Raw genomic sequence first — 9,941 nt, forward strand, 5'->3', positions numbered from 1 at the left:
CTGATCAAACATTGGTTGTTCTAAAGTCTCTGTCCTGACTGTGATAGGTTCTAATCTCCTTGTTTGTTCTGAGGTCTTTTCTTGACTGACATTAGTTTAAACCACACCATTGCTTGTGCAGAGACCTTGCCTTGACTATGACTGACACTGATCAGTCTATCGTTTACCGAGACCTCAGTCATGACTGTGATTAGTTCTAATCCCCAACATTGTTCTGAGACATCCCACTAATTGATTTTAGACCACTGTCATGACTGTAATAGGTTCCAAACACCTTGTTCTGAGATCTTTCATTGATTGAAATTGGTTCCGGTCAATGCACAGTTTGTTCTGAGTTGTCCCTTGGTTGTAAATGGTTCTGATCACTGTATTATTTGTTCTTAGACTTCTGCTCTGACTATAATAGGTTCTAATCACTTTGTTTGTTTAAAAAAGAAACCCTTGGTGGTGATGAGTTCCTGATCATAGCATTGCTTGATAAGAGATGTTCTCTTGACTGACATTGGATCAGATTATGCCATTGTTTGTTCTGAGTTGACTGTTATTGGTTCTAATCACCTTGTTTATTCTGTGACCTGGTCCTGCTTATCAGCATTTATTTACTATATATCTATATATATATATATAGGACTGTGTTTGGTTCTAGTCCCCTGTATTGCTCAGAGACTGGTTCTGACCTTGACTGTGATTGGTCCTGATCACTCTGCCCTGGCTGTGATAGGTTTTAATTATCATCATTTGCTCTATGACCATCCCTTGACTGCGGTTTCAATCACTGCACTGCACCATTGCCTGAGATTAGTACTAATCACCTTGTTTGTTCTGAGACCTTCCCTTGTCTGAGATGGGTTCCTGATCACAGCGTTGTTTAGGGAATAGTATGGCATCCATGTCTGTGCATTCCGTGAAAGCTCTGGCATCCTAAGAAGTGGCATCAATACTTCAACAACTAATCCCAGCAGTGAACAAACACTTAAAACCCTGAGTGCTGAGAACATACACGACACTATTTCATACCAACTCCAGCAGCCTCGACACATTAGGAGCAGAGCAACATCTCAATTTTCTCGCGCCGCTTTGAAGTTCTCAAAGGGTCTGCCAGGCTGCCGACATTAAAGAGGGTGCCCTGGTGTTCACAGCAGGGGTCGGAAGCCGTGGTGCCCCAGTCTTCATGGAGAGAAGGAAATGGTTCAAGTTCAGAGTGTTACATTAGCAGTTTTAGGGTCTTGTTTATTTAATTTTTTAGGTCATTATGGTTAGCGGGCTGGGTGAAAATGAGGTATAATTCACCTCATGGTATACTAACCTTTCTGTTAACCCTGAAGTGAACTGTGTTCGTAGGTGTGAACCTGAAATCATGACCTAAAGATAAGAGCTTTAATATTTTATACCATGTTTCATTTCCCTATGCAAATTAAATAATATATGACACAGATTCAAGACACGTTCATCTCACAGCCATGCACGCACATATATATTTTACGAGTGTCGCAGCAGGGGGCTCTAAGACTCTTTGTGTGCATTGAGTAGTTTTGCATGGACCTAAATCTGAATGTAATTTATGCACAAACATAAAGACCTACAAAGGAAATCCATATGATAAAGGCTTTGCAGACTAAAGGATTATACCGCGTCTGACTGCATTTGTAATATTTACTTTCAGCTTTAGCTCAGACACTAGGCCCTATATATTATGCAGCTATAATCCTGCACACTCTTATAGATCAAAAGGAAATGGGCTGTACTGTAACTTGGACATTAAATTGGTAATTGTTGCTCTTGGGCTCCCTCTTTGCATTCGGGAAGTGGAATTCATGCTCTAATCCAACCCTCAAGAAGGACATGAAGAACACATGCTTTTGTTGACAAGCTGAGAAGCACAGAACCATTACTTAAAGTGAGAGAATCATGGGCACTGAGATAGTAGAGTGATAAAAAAAGGGGTTTGACACACATATGACCCGGGTTACACAGTTTTAAGCAGGTTTCGTGAGACGTTTCTTCCTGCCCTGCTTCACCAGAGTTAGACAGTGTAGTTGCAGCATGCCCAGCTCACAGTTGCAATCACAGACATGCAGTTCTCCCCAACCAGTCAGTAGAGCATCACAATGTAAATTCTGTGAATGTGCAAGTATGAGTTTTATGTAATTATACTTAAATGCAGTGTCACTTACATTGGTTTAATATGCAGTCTAACTAAACAATCCAATGACGATATGATTCTAAGACAGATTCAAAGTCTCTACGGGAAAAATACAGCAAGGACCACCTACGTAAACAGTGGAAGTAGAAGCTGTCATCCTTTTTCTACAGATTCCAGTGTGTGTGTGTGTGTGTGTGTGTGTGAGTCAGCATGGGTAGGCGACTTAGCTATCACTTAATGAAGGCCATACACACAAGACATGCACCCACAGTAAGAACCACCTCCAACCTAGGAAGCCTGTTTCCATGGCTGCCAGTCAGGAGATATCTCCTGGAATAGGCAGTACCTCACTTTTCACAAGCAGCTGGTCATTAATTCATCACCTGAAAAGGTCAGCAGGAACAGAAGATCACATCCTGGTAGGAAGTCATTAATGTGACCCGTTTGAGAAACCAATACACACATATACAGCTCTGGAAAAATATAAGAGACCACTTAAAAAGAATTAGTTTTTTTTTTTATTTTACCAAATTGAAAACGTCTGGAATACAATCAAGAGGAAGATGGATGATCACAAGCCATCAAACCAAGATGAACTGCTTGAATTTTTGCACCAGGAGTAAAGGCATAAAGTTATCCAAAAGCAGTGTGTAAGACTGGTGGAGGAGAACATGCTAAGATGGATGAAAATTGTGATTAAAAACCAGGGTTATTCCACCAAATATTGATTTCTGAACTCTTAAAACGTTATGAATATGAACTTGTTTTCTTTGCATTATTTGAGGTCTGAAAGCTTTGTATTTTTTTCAGCCATTTCGCATTTTCTGCAAATAAATGCTCTAAATGATAATATTTTTATTTGGAATTTGGGATAAACGTTGTTCGTAGTTTATAGAATAAATCAACAATGTTTATTTTACTCAAACATATACCTATAAATAGCAAAATCAGTTGATCTGTTACACTCCTATTCTATTTTATTATATTCTATTGGCAATAGATTTACTTCTGCAGTTAAAAAGAAACAAGCAAGTTTCCCAATACTTCTGTCTACACAGTGTATAATAATAGATCCACAGCAAGTCCAGCACACGGTTAGCTCAGACCTTACATTCCTTATTAGAATTCCAGCACGCTAATTAAGGAAGCCCATCTATTAGAAACACATGTTGCATCCGTCTCTGGGTCGCGACCTCTCGTATCTGCCCATTTCCCAGTGCCGTGGGCAGCCGAGAGAAAGTAAAGTGGCAGCTTCCTGTAACCACGGCAACCAAACAGCCAGCACACAGTCACTGGGGTTGCTTGGCGAAGGCTCAGAGCACTGATGAGGAAGAGGGTGAGGACGAAGATGAGGACAAGGCAGGTTTTTACCTCGCAGCGACTGGAGGAGCCTGTTTCGATGGGCGTTTGTCTTGTTTATCTGCTCCCAGAGCCTTGTAAATCTCACCGGTTGAATGGCATCTATAGTCTAAACTGGAAGTAAGAGATTTGCTGAATAATATACGTGCTGTACACCATTGTAATGCGGCCATCCTAAGCAGAATGGGCCAGTGTGTGTGAAAATACGTATATAAGGTGGAGGGGTGAGGTTCAGGTTACAGGTCTTTGTGCACGCTTCACAACACCAGTTCATCTGCTTTTGTTCCAGGAGAGGTTGCTGTAGGTCGTGGGTCGAGGCTGAATAGAGACAATTTACGACAAGAATGTGCTTGAGCATGTGCATGCGTGTGTGTGTGTGCTTGTGTAATGAAAAGACGTCATTCCAGTAGAGCAGTACATCTTCTCTGTACATTGATGTCCATTGACGGTACATTAATAAAGCTGTGCAGGAGCAGTGCTTTATTTATTAGCAGTCACGATGTAGACTGTGTGCAAGGACAGAGAGGTTATTATAAGACATTCAGGACATGTTGCACTTTAGAATATTAAAAATATTGGCTTTTTAGACATTTGAAGGTCGTCACAAACTTTGCTCAGTTAAAAAAATAGTTTACATGCTGTTTGGTTCATGATTTGTTGTAATGTGATAGGTTTAATACTATTTTAGACCTAATTTCTTTATGTATAAGTTCACAATGGAGGTACATGCAGGACACTATGGCCACTTTTCCACAAAGGTGAGAACAGTTCTTTGTTAATGGATACATGGTTCAGCACAGAGCACTTTCAAACCAAGCTGAGCCAAAAAACCCATAGCCAGCGTGCTAACACTGCTGTAGTTATGTGGGGTGAGTCCTGTAGCCAGCATGCTTAACCACAATAACAATGTGGGACTGGAAACACCTTGGTAGCAACGTTGTACAAGGCCAGCATTTAGTGTGTAGACTCACAGTTCCCCTTTCATGGCTTGGGAATGCCCAATACTGTGAATATTCTGAGGTGTTATCTTGTGAGTGAGGTTGAACACTGGCCAACATGCCCATGGCAAAGTAATGTGAATTTTTTCAGAGATAAAGTAAGGTCTGTGTGTGCCACAGTAATATACCTGTACCAGAAGTTGTCATTATGACCGGGGATATGTGGCTAAAACTGTCTACATCCAGTGCAACGTCTTTAACTTCCATGGGGCATGGCAAATGTCATGGGACACAATCGTACTTAGTGTCTTACTCAGCATAACACCCAAATCTTATCCAACTAAATGACACACCCAGTCTAGTTTAGTATCTATTAAGATTCCTTTCAGATGTATCAATGAAAACAGGAAGAATAACAGACAGTTCTGATGTCCTGATATCTGGCATGTAAAACTCCCTCCAGCTCCACCCAGGCCAGTCTTTTCCTGCTACAGCACAGGTTCAGACCTGCAGGCAGAGACAGGCCGGGGTTTATACACCTCCAGCGCTTCAGCAGGTGACAAGCAGTGAGTGTGTGGGAAGATCTTACCAGAGTATTCCTTCTCGTGGCCCAATTCCACAGAATTACACAACAGCCTCAGGAGCCTATCTGTCCATCAGTGTGTTCATACAGCTCAAGGGCTTTGGGTATTTGTGAAGATTCCTAGTGCGAAACTGAACACACTTGGTATCTGTGCTGTACGATTATTCAGCCTGGGTAAGATGGTTAAACCCTGACCAGCGTAGGCTATGTTTCTTTGGTTTGAGTTTGATGGACTCAAACTGTACAATTGCCATCAAGACCAATCTGGTCAACCAGCATGACCAAGCCAGTAATTTAGCATGACCAACAAAAAGACTCGTCAACCAGCATGTAATGTAACTGACAAAATCAAGTACTGGTCAACCAGCATATCCAACAGAACTATGGCAGTTGACCAGAATGACCAGCAACACCAAGCTGTTCAACCAGCTTCATTTTGCTGGTTATGCTTGTCAAGTAGCTTGGTGTTGCTGGACATTCTGGTCAACAAGAATGGTTGAGCTGGATATGCAAAACTGCTGGACATGACAACAGCAGCTGGGATTGGTCTACCAAGCCTTGTGTTTCTGTCCACACGTCATAAGCAATCTGTTGACTCGACACAGAAATATAAAACAGCTATAAGACATGGTCATCTAAGAGAATAGAGCCCAAACTCTGGTCTCTAGTTTGCAGACTCTGGTTGCAACCTTAACAAAATGGCCGGCATTTTTTTTGGGCCTGATTTCTATAGAACAGGGATATTTCTATTCCTTTTGTCCCATACAATTGGAACATATGCCTGGTGCCCATGCTATAAACAGCTACTGTGACAACTATGCAAGGTACAGTTTTTCCTAATACTGTAGAATGTTAGCCATTTTACTGCCCGGGGGCCAAATCCGCAGATCTTTGCGATTCCGACTGAAAATACATGTTAATCCGCCGTAATCTGCTGTATTCTGCAGAGCCTATCTAATATTGTAATACTCATTAGCCTCAGTGACACGAGCATGAACTTGGGTGTCAGGGTATAATCCAGATGCTACAGAGAGAGAAAGAGAGAGAGAGGGCAAAAGAAAAAATGAGAATGGCCGTGAGAGGTAAAAAAAATTAAGATTTAGAGCAAGGAAGCGTAAATATGAGTATATTTTCCTCTTCATAACGCTTCCTGTGAACTGAGTGGTAGCAGACACACAGGTAGTGCTGCCAAGAGGCTATGTCTGGCATTTGACATAGCATGTTCTTTAGAGTCTATGTTTTGTATTAGCGTTGTTCTGGTCTCAACTAACAAGAATAAAGCTTGGTGAGTATGCATGCCTTGGACTTGGTTTGTCCCCATGCCTCACACACCTAAAAGGCTTGGTGTAATGGTGTGGGGTTGAATATCGTATGATGTCAGATCATTGTTGGTCTTCATTAGAGGCACTTTGAGAGCCGAGCGTTACATTAATAAGGTCCTGCAATCACTGGCTCTACCATTCTGAACATACATTCCAGTCCGCTATTCCAACAGAACAATACTCATCCAAAAATGCTGTCGTCCCAGAGTTTGAAACACAGTTACTATGCACTGGCCAGCAGCATCACCTGACCTATTCCTTATTTAAAAAGGTGTGGGATGCTTTGACTCTGACTCAGCTACTAAAAATGACTTGGTACTGACTTATACTTAATGTGTCATAGTCTTGGTCTCGATTCAGACTTGGATCTGCTAGTCTCAACTACAACAGTAGTGTGTATGTTCAGTGTGTGTGGTCTCTAAATCTGGAAATAGATGCTAAATCATGCTAATACCACAAAATGAAGTTTGTTACTTTCTTTACGACCCGACGGATAGCTCTGGACTTATCTGTCGATGTCAATGAAACATTTCAACCATGACACTGTGGCTCCACGAACATGGTTATAATTCACCTAGATGCCACAGAAGCAACTCCCTGATGCTGTTTTTACCTCATAAAGTTGCCAGGAGGCCATTTAGCATAGTTAAGCCTCCAGGCTCTGGTTTATGTTAGCTTTTTCATGCATTAGAAGAATGGAGTGTGCTGGAGCTCAGCCCAGAATATGTAACCTCCTCACCTCCCCACGGAGAATCCCATCTACATGTCCCCCCAACCTGGCCTTCAAAGGACCTTCTGGCTAGGAGACCCTGCTGCAGGGAGGAAGGTCAGGGCACCGAACATCACTCACCACCCAAGAGACATAAGCGGACGCCCCAAAGTCCAACAGTGTTCTGCAGCCAAGTCTAAATGCCCTTGAGTTAGGGTGAATAAATCATACCTACATCTTTAGAATCTGGAAAAGGGAAACAGAAACACACTCACATTACGCATTTGACTGCCTGATGTGTGACCTGCACATGGACTGGAAAGAAAAAAGAAGGAGAGAAGCAGCACTAACATCCATGTGGCCTCCATTTCCTTGCATATGGAGAGACGCAAGATCTTTAACCCTTTAACTGCAGATTTATTAGGGTTTTAATTCAGCAAATATGTATGTTATGTCAATCTGCGCTTTAATGCCAGTGTTTGTCAATACTAGTAACTCCAGGTCTACAGTTTTTCTCTATGACTTTAGAGAATGAATGGCATGTTCCGAAAAGTGTTGGGACATCTGCTCATCTCCAACTTCCCAACTAATCCCATCTAAAAGGACTACTGGATGGAACACTGATTTTTGAAGTTTAGCTCCTCCCACTCAACTAACAAACAGTTCCGTTCAGTCACTGTGCAGTGACAGTAACTTACCAAACAAAAGCAAACCCAACCTGTATGACCAATATGTCAATCTGTCTGTCTCTTTTTCGTTCTTATATCCGTCAGTTCCTTTGTCCCAACCTGCAGTTCCAGTATTCTGTGTGTGTTTTCCACAGAAACACAGTCAGCAGTAAAGCAAATACGTGCCTAAACTTTTTTTAAGGTGTATACCATAAAGTATACCACAGCACCTTCATAATAAAGGATGTAGAGCATGTTTTACTCCGCTCTTCCCACAATGTTTAGTTTAGTTCGGCTGCAATCATGCATATTACAATATTTAGGCACACTCAAAAAGTTCTTAGATAGGTCTGCCCAGTAGTCAGCTAATTTGTGGATCAATAAAGTTACACTTATGCAGCACCTTTCTAGACAATCACTAAGCCACTGTGCCACATTTGTGTAGTATATTTTGGTAATGGTACTAGTATTATGCCATTACTTCAATGTGCAGAGAACATTAGCAACATTCAAATATACACTACTGGTCAAAAGTTTTAGACCACCCCTATTTTTAGTTGTACTGTAGCAGTACTGTTTGGCCCAGGCAAGCTGCTTTCTTATTTTCTCACCTTGGCAATGACTTTATTACTGCACTGAACCTGTCAGACCTCTTCTAATTCTTCTCTTCACAGCAGAAACTGAGACTCAGTCCAATGATAAGCTGAGCTAAAGATTTTGCCATGATGTGGGTTAATCAGACTTCTTCCTAAACCAGTTTTCCGAAAGTCTTGTGAATGTGTAGAAACAGTAGGACTCACTCTTGGACTTAATCTGTAATTTTGCTAAAGAAAGGACTCACTAATGAAAGTCTCAGGTCTCATCCACATAAATCTGGATATTTTTTGTCTTTGTTTTTAAAAATATCCCCATTCACACAGAAACACCATACCAAGCAAAAATGCTGAAATGAACATCCACAGGAGATCTCATAACAGTTGTTTCCCCTTTGATGCAAGGTCAAAGCATTTCACTTAAAGACACAAGGGATTCTCTAGATCTTTGGAAGTTTTCTCCATCTTCAAAATTCTAGGCCTGGTCCAGAATCTCCATTCGCAGTAAGGTTTGTCCCTCCCCATCCCAACTTGGAAGGCATTTTTGAAAAGTTCAGTTATCAGTAATTGAAAACGTTGTTTTCCTGAGGACAGAAGGCCAAAATGGAGACAAAACCTCCGTTTTTAAAAATATCCGGATTCGAGTGGACGGGGCCTGAATGTGCTAACCCGGAGCTCAAGTCCTTATATGGGCAAGTCATAGACTACAAAATGATGTCACAGCCTCAGATGTCTAACTTACCTAAATGTGACATAGCAAACAACACATACTCAAGCTGTTGGTTGGCTTGAAAAGGTAAAAAGATCTAAAAGCAACTCCATATTGTTTTAGTAAGGATATCAGTCAACCACAGTCCCTACATCAGAACTCTCAATCTGAAAGGCTTAGTAAAAAAAAGGATTGACCGGGAAATATGAGGCATATAGTTATTAGACTTAAATGAGATTAAAGTAGTAGTATGATCTCACCTCAAAACATTCATCCACAATGGTATAAAACGAGAGTCACGAGAGAAAACAGCCATAATTGGAACCATGCTTTTTTCCTGTTTGCTCTGTTTTGAAGACATGCTTGCTGCTGACCCATACTTAACATTAAACATTAACCACAAAACATATGTATCATGGTGTAGTTTTACAATATTATGTACGTTTGTGCCATATTTTAAAAGAACACGTTTGGACCAGGGAAACTCTTTGCCACTTTTGTCTGTAAACTTAATTAACACAATTTATGCTTTTGAGATACATTTAAATGTGTTTTGTTGTATTAATAGAGAGAAAATTCATTTTTTTCACGTTTTGTCTGCCTATTCTACCCTAAATACACTGTAATAGTGTTTATAACATTCACACATGCTATGCTAACAGCGTTAACTTGCAACAAGCCACGCCCCCCTGCACGTTCCTTCATTTAACACCCGTATTTAACAAAGCCCGCCCTCCCTGCGCTAGGATTGGCTGGTGATTCAATTTCTTGAGATATTCTAACCGCGGATTGGATATGAGTATGTACAACCAGCCAATCACAGCATAAATAGGCGGGAAATATCCGGAAAACGGGCGGTAAAGCAAATAACACCGCCTCCCCGTGTCTGAATTCAAATACACACACTGCTTTAGCGA

The 9,941-nt window shown here is 41.2% G+C and overlaps 1 protein-coding gene across 1 annotated transcript in view; it reads right to left on the minus strand.

The window, feature by feature from the left end:
• The window catches only part of acap3b (ArfGAP with coiled-coil, ankyrin repeat and PH domains 3b), a 93,908-nt gene that overhangs the window by 83,145 nt on the left and 822 nt on the right, over positions 1-9,941 (minus strand). The window lies entirely within an intron of this gene.

The sequence above is a fragment of the Astyanax mexicanus genome, chromosome 24, assembly GCF_023375975.1.
Source record: "Astyanax mexicanus isolate ESR-SI-001 chromosome 24, AstMex3_surface, whole genome shotgun sequence".
Taxonomy (NCBI): domain Eukaryota; kingdom Metazoa; phylum Chordata; class Actinopteri; order Characiformes; family Acestrorhamphidae; genus Astyanax; species Astyanax mexicanus.